Source organism: Saccopteryx leptura, chromosome X (assembly GCF_036850995.1).
Source record: "Saccopteryx leptura isolate mSacLep1 chromosome X, mSacLep1_pri_phased_curated, whole genome shotgun sequence".
Lineage (NCBI taxonomy): Eukaryota > Metazoa > Chordata > Mammalia > Chiroptera > Emballonuridae > Saccopteryx > Saccopteryx leptura.
The window spans coordinates 92,051,641-92,062,708 of NC_089516.1; positions in this window are offsets into that span (position 1 = coordinate 92,051,641).

Genomic DNA, 11,068 nt, shown 5'->3' on the forward strand with positions numbered 1-11,068 from the left:
AGAAAAATGAAAAAAAAAATAAATAAATAAAAAAAGCTCTGAGAAGACCTGCAGGGAAATTGTTTAAAACAAAACAAAATACCTGTTTAACTTTGTCTGATTCATAATTTTTTTAAATTTGAGAAAAGAATTGCTTTTTCAACATAAGATCCATTTAATCCAATAGAAGTACTTTAAGTAACACACCAGAAAACTTAGGCTTACATGGTCTCTGTTCTGTTAACACTTTTTATATAGGTAAATAATTATAGTTTTAAAATGTTACATAGTGTTACAGAGTACACTGGACAAATATAGCATATGTAATTTAACATTCATAAATACCTTACAGGCCCTGGTCAGTTGGCTCAGTGGTAGAGCATCAGCCTGGAGTGTGGATGTCCCAGGTTTGATTCCCAGTCAGGGCACAGAGAAGTACCCATCTGCTTCTCCACCCGTCCCCCTCTCTTTTCTCTCTATCTCTCTCTTCCCCTCTTGCAGCCAAGAATCCACTGGAGCAAAGTTGGTCGGAGCACTGAGGATGGCTCAGTGGCCTCCACTTCAGTCACTAGAATGTCTCCTGTTGCAATAGAGCAAAGCCCCAGATGGGCAGAGCATAGCCCGCTAGTGGTCATGCGGGGTGGATCTCGGTTGGGTGCATGCAAGAGTCTGTCTCTCCGCCTCCCTGCTTCTCACTTCAGAAAAATCCAAAAAAAACCCCAAACCTTACAAATAGATATATTTTTATATTTGTGTTCATCTAATTATGCCAATAATCAATTAATTATTGTACATGATGGGCTTTTTATTATTGAATATATTTTAAAATATCATTAGTCCATTTAAGCAGTGAAAACAGCTACTGCAAAATTAACAAATACTCATGATTGTTTGGGAGTTACAAACTGTAGTATTATTAAGAGAGGAAAACAGCTTTTGCATGGTAATTCTATCCCGTGTTAAACACTAGCTACAGGCATTTTCACTAATTAATAAGAGTGGAATGCTTATGCAGTTACAATGAATTTTGTTCTTATCAAATTTGATTTACAGAGTCTTCGCAATGGTTATTTCATGTGGCATTGCCGACTCTGGGACTGTAAATATCAGTCTCAGCTGTGTATTTCTTACTTTACACTATTCCCAAGAACCCAATTGTTTCAAGTTCACTCTGTTCCAAGCATCTTTGCTATGTATCATTTTGTGTATATTATTAGACGTCTGTAAGAGAAAAGCCACTCTGATTCAGAGTTTAATGTATTAAATGAAGAAAGTTTGATGTTCACTAAACCACAAACTGAATTCAGTATTTCTTAAGCCACCCATAGTTTTTCACTATCCAGTTTTCCATAGTATATAAAAAAAAAAACTATAAATTGATATTAACACTTCTGGCCTACACGGTATTATTTTGTGTACTAAAACAGTAATAAATTTTAACAGTTAATTTGTTTCTCAAGAATGCTTTATTTCCTCCCAAAGTATAGCATAAACACTGGAAGTATCTGGTTCAATATTTTCTAAAGTTCAAACTTTGACTCTATTTGTAATTTGGGGTTCTGTAGGCACTAAGAGACAGTGACATTCAAGCAGAAAATCTTTAAAGGAAAACAAACTTCCTCAGCTCATTGACCTTTCTCTCATTTGATGAGCATTTGGACTCTTTAGATTCAGAAGGTCAAAAATAAATCTCTTTATATTTCTCCTTAGTCTAATTGCATGTGCAATGCCAATAATCTGTTAAAAATGTGCTCAGGATATTTTTCTCTACCAACATAATATGTTTCTAAATATAGTAAAATACTTTGTTTCGTTTTTAGGATAAAATTAATGTATCAAAATAAATGAACTTGTATTATTTATTTGTATCGTTAACTTTTAATACTAATAATAACTAATGTGAAAAAGGCATTTTTTGTATAATCTTATTTGATTTGATGTAAAAACTCATTTTAGTTGGATATTTAAGATATAATTACTTGAGAATATTACCATATATATATATATATATATATATATATATATATATATATATATATAATTATTTTTCAGAGAGACAAGAAAGGGAGAGGAGAGAGATGAGAAGCATCACTTCGTAGTTGCTTCACATTAGCTGCTTATTGATTGCTTCCCATACATGCCTTGACCAGAGAACTCAAGCTAAGACAGTGATCCCTTGCTCAAGCCAGTGACCTTAGACTGAAGCCAGTAATCTTGTGATCCTGTCAATGATTCCATTCTCAAGTTGGTGACTCTGAGCTCAAGCTTCTAAGCCTGCACTCAAGTCTATGAGCCCGCATTCTAGCTGAAACCTCAGGGTTTTGCACTGGGGACCTCAGAGTCTCTGGCCAATGCTCAACTCAATGTGCCACCATCAGTCAGGCATAGAAGGTTGTCATGTCATTTTGAGTTTATTTTTTTGTTAATACTATAGCTTTTCTTTCCTTTTCTTTTCTTTTTTTATTCAATGAGAGGAAGGGAAGCAGAGAAACAGACTCCCACGTGCGCTCTGAACTGGGATCCACCTGAGAAGCTCACTACCAGTAGGGGATGCTCTGCCCATCTGTTGCTCAGCAACAGAGCTCCTCTTAGCCCCTGAGGCTTAGAATATGGAGTCATCCTCAGCACTTGGGGCCAACTTGCTCTAATTGAGCCCAGGCTGCAGGAGTGGAAGAGAGAGAGAGAAAGAGAGAAAGAGAAGCAAGACAGAGAGGGGTGGAGAAGCAGATGGGTACTTCTCCTGTGTTTCCTGACCTGGGAACAAACCCTGGATGTCCACACGCTGGGCCAATGTTCTACCAATGATCCAATCAGCCTTGGTCAAATACTATGACTTTATATTTCTCTCACCTTACATATATACATACACTTATGTATCTATATTTATTTATATAATCTCTAATTTTATACTTTTCCTAAAAATGTTTAATGGGCCTTTATTTTTCTCAGCATTTATTCTGCATCATCTTGTCCATGGCCTGTCTTTACTAAAGTATGTCTCTGATTTTACCACTCCTGTCTATTCAAAAGCTCAACTTTTTAAAAAGATATTGGGTTAGACTAGTATTCAAAAATATCCTTCTTGTAGTCTCAATAGATCCTTCTATGTAACTTTCTACAACAATCATCTCAATATACCTCATGTTCTATTCAATCCGAAGTACTGGATGGGTTACTGACTTTCCTGTCAGTTTATGGTATCTCTTTTGCTAGAAATTTCTAATTTCCAATTCTTATTTGAAAGAGTTTTTTTTTTCTGTCAAAATCTTACCGATTCCTAAAGTCCATCTTACAGTCCTTCATTAACATTTTTTTTTTTCAGTTCTCTCAGCTGAAAGTAATCTGTCCCTCCTGATGTGAGGGACATCTTAATCCATCTTGCTCTAGATAATCAGCCAGATGAGTGAGGCCCATTCCAGGATAACCATCAATATAAATTTTTTTGAGAAATACAAATAGATTTTTGAATTAAAGTACTTGATTTGGGGGATGATTTATTGTGTGATAGATAATAGTTATTGTTACCTAAGTCTTCATTTAAGTTTTAGTTGATAAACTTTTAAAAAAAATATTGTATGAGAATTGACCAGAATGCCTTCATAAAACTAGAGCATATACACATAACTTTGCATTAAGAAACACCATTAAAACCTATCAATTTACTTGTTAGCACATTGTTACGGACATGGTAAAACTGGCCTCACTACTTTAATTTTCTTCTAGTGTTCTGAAGCTAGAAAGCTAAAAACTGTATTTTCAGCTCACTTAGTAAATTACATACTGATCATATATTCTGTTTGTGACATTTAGAAAGGGAGAAGGATTCAGTGGAAATTTAAGTGTTGAATTGATTATTGCTTCTGGCAATCAAATTTTTTAAATGTTGAGTCTCATTTTCTGTGTGTGTGTTTGTGTGTGTGTGTGCGTGCATGTGGGTGTGTGTCCAGTGTATCATCACAAGCTCATAGGTGTCAGAAGCATTTATGGTGGGTAATGACTGCTGTATGCATTTTGGATTACTGCTAAATTGATGTTATCTTGAACTGAACAGTTATACAAGTAGCTTCTTAACTCCCAACCTTCATAATTGTGCCAGAGGTAGCAGTTCTCCTGATGGACAGTTAGTGAGTTTGTTCCTGATGTCCTTTTTCAAAATTCAGTTATTCAAACCCTGAAAAAAATTATAAGTATCTAATTCAACACATTTAAACCTTCCTTTCTTAAAATAATGAGAAGGTTTCCTGTTTTCTGGAGTTGAAACCTTGCTAAAGAAACACCATTAATATATGAGAGTAGCCTCATCTGTGGGGGCACAATGAATTGAGCATCAGACTAGGATATTGAGGGCACTGATTCAAAACCTCGATGTCTTCAGCTACAGCATGGGCTTTTTAGTTTGAGCATAGGCTTGCTAGCTTGAACACACGGTCGCTGTCTTGAGCGTGGGATCATCAACATAATCCCCTGGTTACTGGCTTGAGCTCATAGTTGCTGACTTGAACACCAAAGTTACTGGCTTGAACCCAAGGTCACTGGATTGAGAAAGGAGTCACTGGTTCAGCTTGAGGCCAGCCCTCCATCAAGGCATATATGAGAAATAATCAATAAAAAACTAAAATAAAGCAACTATGAGTTGATGCTTCTCATCTGTCTCTTCCTTTCCTTCTGTCTTCCATCTTGTCTCTCTCTCTCAAAAAAGAAAAAAATATGATACTTACACGGTTGTAAATTTAGCTTGTTGATTTGAGACTTCTTTTTAAATGTATGTATTTACTAGTATACATTTCTGTATTTCCTTTTTTGGTGTGCTATGTTTTCTTTTTAATTTGTGTCAAGATATCTTCTAATTTCTCCTATGATTTCTTATGTGGCCCATTATTTATTTTATAGGGTGTTATCTACTTCTACATATTTGTGAATATTCCAGTTTTACTTTTGTTGTTGACTTTCATTTTCTTTCCATTGTAATTAAAAAATATATGTTCTATTATTTAAAATATTTTAAATTTATCAAGTCCTGTTTTGTGGCCTAACTAATGGGACATTCTAGAGACTGTTCTATGTTCAAATGAATAAAATATATATTCTGCTGTTCTTAGGTGTCGTGTTCTATATCTGTCTTTCGGGTATAATTGAAATACATAGTGCTATTCAATTGCTTAATTTCTTTATTTTCTTTATTGATATTCTGTCTCTTTTATTATTTATTTATTTATTTATTTATTTTTGCATTTTTTCTGAAGTTGGAAACGGGGAGGCAGTCATACAGACTCCCGCATGCGCCCGACTGGGATCCACCCAGCATCCACCCACCAGGGGGCGATGCTCTGCCTATCTGGAGTGTTGCTCTCTTGCAACCAGGGCCATTCTGGCACCTGAGGCAGAGGCCATAGAGCCATCCTCAGCGCCTGGGCCAACTTTGCTCCAATAGAGCCTTGGCTGTGGGAGGGGAAGAGAGAGGCAGAGAGGAAGGAGAGGGGGAGGGGTGGAGAAGTAGATGGGCACCTCTCCTGTGTGCCCTGGCTGGGAATCAAACCCGGGACTCCTGCATGCCAGGCCAACGATCTACCACTGAGCCAACCGGCCAGGGCCTTCTTTTATTTTTATTTATTCACGAAAGTGTGAAAGGAACAACAGCAGTAAAACAGAGTGAAAGATCTCAGCCATTTCCCTAAAAAAACAAACAAAACCAAGCTAGTCACACACACACACACACACACACACACACACACAAATAGATCTGAGAGATTTCAGGAATCCACTTAAGAAACTTTAGCCATTAAGCCCAACAGATGCAACCACAAACTCTGGTTTGCTTATAGCTCCAAAGGTTGCTGAGTGCCTGTCATGGGCAGTGTCTTACACTAGTCCATATCAGGTTCCCTCCTAAGAGACCTGGAACCAACACATCCAGTGGCCAGCTTACAGCTATGTCAGAGCAAGAAAAACTAGTCTTTTTAGCAGTATATCCAAATGGAGAGCTTGCCAGGCACCAAACCCAGCTGCAGTGAATTCCACTCTCTGTGTTCAACACATGAAGAGAAGATTACACAATTTGGACAAAGTATTGGACAAGGTAGAGCTTCACAGTTGGCAGGCCCAAGTCCAAGATACCCTGCCATGCTGGGCTAAGTTCCACAAGGAGAAGGGAGAGAGGTTTAGAACATATACATTCAAAGTGTGAGTTTCTTGAAGCCTATTTTTGGGACCAGTTGAGGGGCTTAACCACCTCTTATAGGGGCAGAATACACCCCAGTGGAAGACTCTCTCAATCTTTATCCTGACATCAGTGACTCCCCACCTGACAGAATTGTTCCAGAGGGAACTGGTGGTCCCACTCAATCTGAACCTGTGCTCACCTAACTGGGGAGAAACAGAATTGGTATACCCAGCAGTGGCTGAAGGATTAGGTTCTGAAATAGTGGCCACTTCCTTCATACTAAACCCTAAACCAGAGAACCCTGATGTAAAGGGTCCCAATAACATTGTCATCCAAACCTCAGTTGCCTTAACCTACTAAGCTTGTAACCTAGGAAGGGGTGGTGGTGTGAGACCAGTCTACACCCACTCTACAGTTTTTCTACAGAAGAGACTGTGGGAAGATCAGGTAACTGCAATATGAGGTAGAGCAGCTGAAAAGTGGAAGAAAATCTTAAGGAACTTGTGACACTTTTACAGAGCTGTTGTCACCTCTAAGCAGGAGGAAGCTGATCCTTATAAACAGGTTGGCCTTGCCAATACACACCCAGGAGCAGAAACATAGACATGAACAGCAACAAATGGTAATTGGAAACAGGAAGCCCATGGTGGATTACAAATAACATCTGACATCAACCCATACCAGAAACCTATCCAAGAGGACCTAGAACCAACAAAATAGGTAGTTGTTAGCAAACCACACAAACACTAGACTCAACTATACATATAAGCAACATACTCAAGGGCACCAGAACCTTCTGGAAATAACTACACTCCATAAGAAAGACACTGAACAGCATCTAATACACATGATCAAGGTTGACCCTTAGAACCAGTCAGTCTAAAGTAATAACTCTACCCATGAAAGGGCTAACATTATTCAAGACTCACACACAAATATATATATATATTTGATATATATATGATATATATATATATATATATATATATATATATATATATATCACTCAAGAAATATTCTTAAAGAAAGGAGCTCAGGTTGCCTGGAGGCTAGTACCACTGGACTTACCCTTCTGACAGAAATGACACAACAAACTTGGGAGACAGCACTGGGGTGCCTAATGCCCAGACAAAATGGGCAAAGAAATATTCCCCAAATGAATCAGTAAGAGAAATCTCCAGAAAAACAGTTAAATGAAATGGAGGTAACCAAACTATCAAATGCAGAGTTTAAAATCATGGTTATTAGGATGCTTAAGGATCTTAAAGCAAGACTGGACGATCAAAAAAAAAAAAAAAAAAAAACAAAACAAAACAAAACTTACTAAACATTAAAAAGGACATTGAAGCAATAAAAAACAACCAGTCAGAAATGGCAAGTACAATATCATAACTGAAGAACTTACTAGAAGGAATCAACAGAAGGATAGATGAAGAATAGGATCAAATCAGTGATTTAGAGGAAAAGATAAATATAAGCACAGACACAGAAGCAAACAGAAAAAAAATAGGTTCAAAAAGTCTGAGAAAACTCCAAGAGAGCTCTGTGACAACATGAAGAATAATAGCATGCACACCATAAGGGTTCTTGAAGGAGAAGATATTGAACAAGGGATAGAAAACTTATTTGAAGAAATCATAGCAGAAAACTACCTTAAATGATAAAGGAAAAATTCACACAAGTTCAAGAAGTGCAGAGTTCCATTAAAGATGAATCCAAAGAGGCTCACATCAAGACACATCATAATTAAAATGCCAAAGATAAGAGACAAAGAATATTGAAAGCTGCAAGAGAAAAGCAATTAATGACTTACAGAAGAGCCCTAATAAAACTGACATCTAACTTCTCAACAGAAAAACTTCAGGCAAGAAGGGATTGACAAAAAAATTCAAAGTGATGCAAGACTAATTTATTCAGCAAAGTATTATTTAAAATTGAAGGACAAATAAAGAGCAAATCTGATTAAAATAAATAAAAAACAAAGTTCAAGGAATTTAATTCCACCAAACCAGTACTGCAAGACACATAACAGGCTTACTATAAGAAGAGAAAAAAAATGTAGAGAAAGAGATTATAGGTTTAAAGAATAAAATGGCAATAAATAAATACTGTCAATAGTAATTTTAAATGTAAGTGGATTAAATGTTTCAATCAAAAAATATAAGTTAGGCCCTGGCTGGTTGGCTCAGCGGTAGAGCGTCGGCCAGGGCACACAGGAGAAGCGCCCATTTGCTTTTCCACCCCCACCCCTCCTTCCTCTCTGTCTCTCTCTTCCCCTCCCGCAGCCAAGGCTCCATTGGAGCAAAGATGGCCCCGGGCGCTGGGGATGGCTCCTTTGCCTCTGCCTCAGGTGCTAGAGTGGCTCTGGTCGCAACATGGCGACGCCCAGGATGGGCAGAGCATCGCCCCCTGGTGGGCGTGCTGGGTGGATCCCGGTCGGGCGCATGCGGGAGTCTGTCTGACTGTCTCTCCCTGTTTCCAGCTTCAGAAAATGCAAAAAAAAAAAAAAAAAAAAAAAGAATTAAAAAATATATATATATAAGTTAGCTGCATGGATAAGAAAACGAGGCCACTATGTATGCTATCTAAGAGAGACCCATCTCAGAATAAATATACACATAGACTGAAAGTAAAAGAATGGAAAAAAATTATTTCATGCAAATAAAAATGTAAAAAGAAACTGGGGTAGCATTACTTAATTTTGACAAAATAGTTTTTAAAACAAAGGCATAGTAAGAGACAAAGAAGGTCACTATTTAATGATTAAGGGAACAATGCAACAGGAGGATATAACCATTGTAAATATTTATGCACCCAATAAAGGAGCACCTAAATATATAAAACAGATTTTGATGGACACAAAAGCAAGATTGAGAGCAATGCTATAATAGTAGGGAATTTTTAACACCACACTACCCTCAATGGATATATCCTCCAGAAAGAAAATCAACAAAGAAACAGTGGCCTTGACTAACACATTGATCAACTTTTATATTTAAGTGCACATGGTACATTCTTTAAGATAGACTACACTTTAGTACACAAAACAAATCTTAATATATTTTAAAAATTAAAGTCATATCAAGCATTTTCTCTGACCACCATGGCATAAAACTAGAAATCAACTACAATAGTAAAAATGAAAAACATTAAAAAACTTGTAGGATAAGTAGCATGATATTAAATAACAAATGGTGTAACCATGAGATCAAGGAAGAACTCAAAAATTTTTTTGAAACAAAAATTAGCATACAACAACTCAAAATATATGGGGCACAAAGAAAGCAGTCTAAGTTCATAGCATTAATAAGCAAGAAAAAGCTCAAATAAACAATGTCCCTTACACCCAAAAGAACTAGAAAAATAACAACAAACAAAGCCAAGAGGAATTAGGAGGTAAATAATGAAAAAAATAAATGACATAGAGGCTAAAATAATCAATAGAAAAGATCAGTGAAACCAAGAGCTAATTCTTGGAAAAGATGAACAAGACTGACTAATTTTCAACCAGACTCATCAAGAAAAAAAAAAGAGAGGACCCAAATAAATAAAATTTGCAATAAAAGAGAAGTAACAACCGATGTCCAAGAATTACAGAGGATTGTAATAAAATACTATGTAGACCTATATGCCAAAAAATTGGAAAACCTGGGTGAAATGAATAAATTCCTAGAATTATACCATCTTCTAAAACTGAATCTGGAAGAATTAGAAAACATGAGCAGATGTATTACAACAAATGAAATTAAAACAGTTATAAAAAATAGCTCAGGAAAAAAAAGTTTTGGACTGGATGGCTTCACAGTAGAATTTTACCAAACATTCAAAGAAGAACTAACACTTGTCTTTCTCAAGCTATTCCAATATATTCAAAAGAAAGGCAGGTTTTCAGGCTCATTCAACAAGGCAAACATTATCCTAAATCCAAAACTAAGTAAAGGCACTACAAATAAAGAAAATTATATGCCAATATCCCTGATGAATATAAGTGTGAAAATTCTCAAAAAAATATATTAGCAAACTAGATCCAGCATAAATACATTAAAAATGCCATACATTATGATCAACTGGGATTTATTCTGGGGAAGCAAGATGGATAAAATACTCACAAATCCTTAAATGTGACCCATCACATTTAAAAAATTGAAGGATAAAAATCACATATTAATATCAATAAATGAAGAGAAAACATTTAATAATTTCTAGCACCCAGCCTGACCAGGCAGTGCTTCAGTATATAAAGCATTGGCCTGGGACACAGCAGTCTCATGTTCAAAACCCCAAGGTCACTGGTTTGAGTGTAGGCTCATCAGGCTTGAATGCAGGCTCAGCAGCTTGAGTGTGGGCAGCCAGCATGAGCATGAGATCATAGATATCAGCCTTCGTTGCTGACTTGAGCCCAAAGATCGTTGGCTTAAAGCCCAAGGTCACTGGCTTGAACCCAAGGTCACTGGCTTGAGCAAAGGGTCACTGGTTTGGCTGTAGACCCCAGTCATGGCACATAAGAGAAAGCAATCAATGAACTAAGGTGCCACAACAAAGAATTGATACTTCGCATCTTTTCACTTTCCTGTCTGTCTGTTCCTATACATCTCTCTACTTGTCTCTCTCTCTGTCTCTGTCTCTCTCACTAAAAAAGAAATTCATCATCCACTTATGATCAAAACTTTCAACAAAGTGAGAACACAGGGAACATGCCTCAACATGATAAAGTCCATATATGACAAGCTGACAGCCAACATCCTACTTAATGGGTACAAATGAAAAACAATCCCTTTAAGATCAGTAACAATACATGGTATCTCCTTGCATTACACTTACTCAACATAAAACTGAAAGTCTTAATCACAGCAATCAGAAAAGAGGAACTAAAAGTCATCCAACATGAGAAAGAAGAAGTAAAACTGTCATAATTTGCTGATCACATGA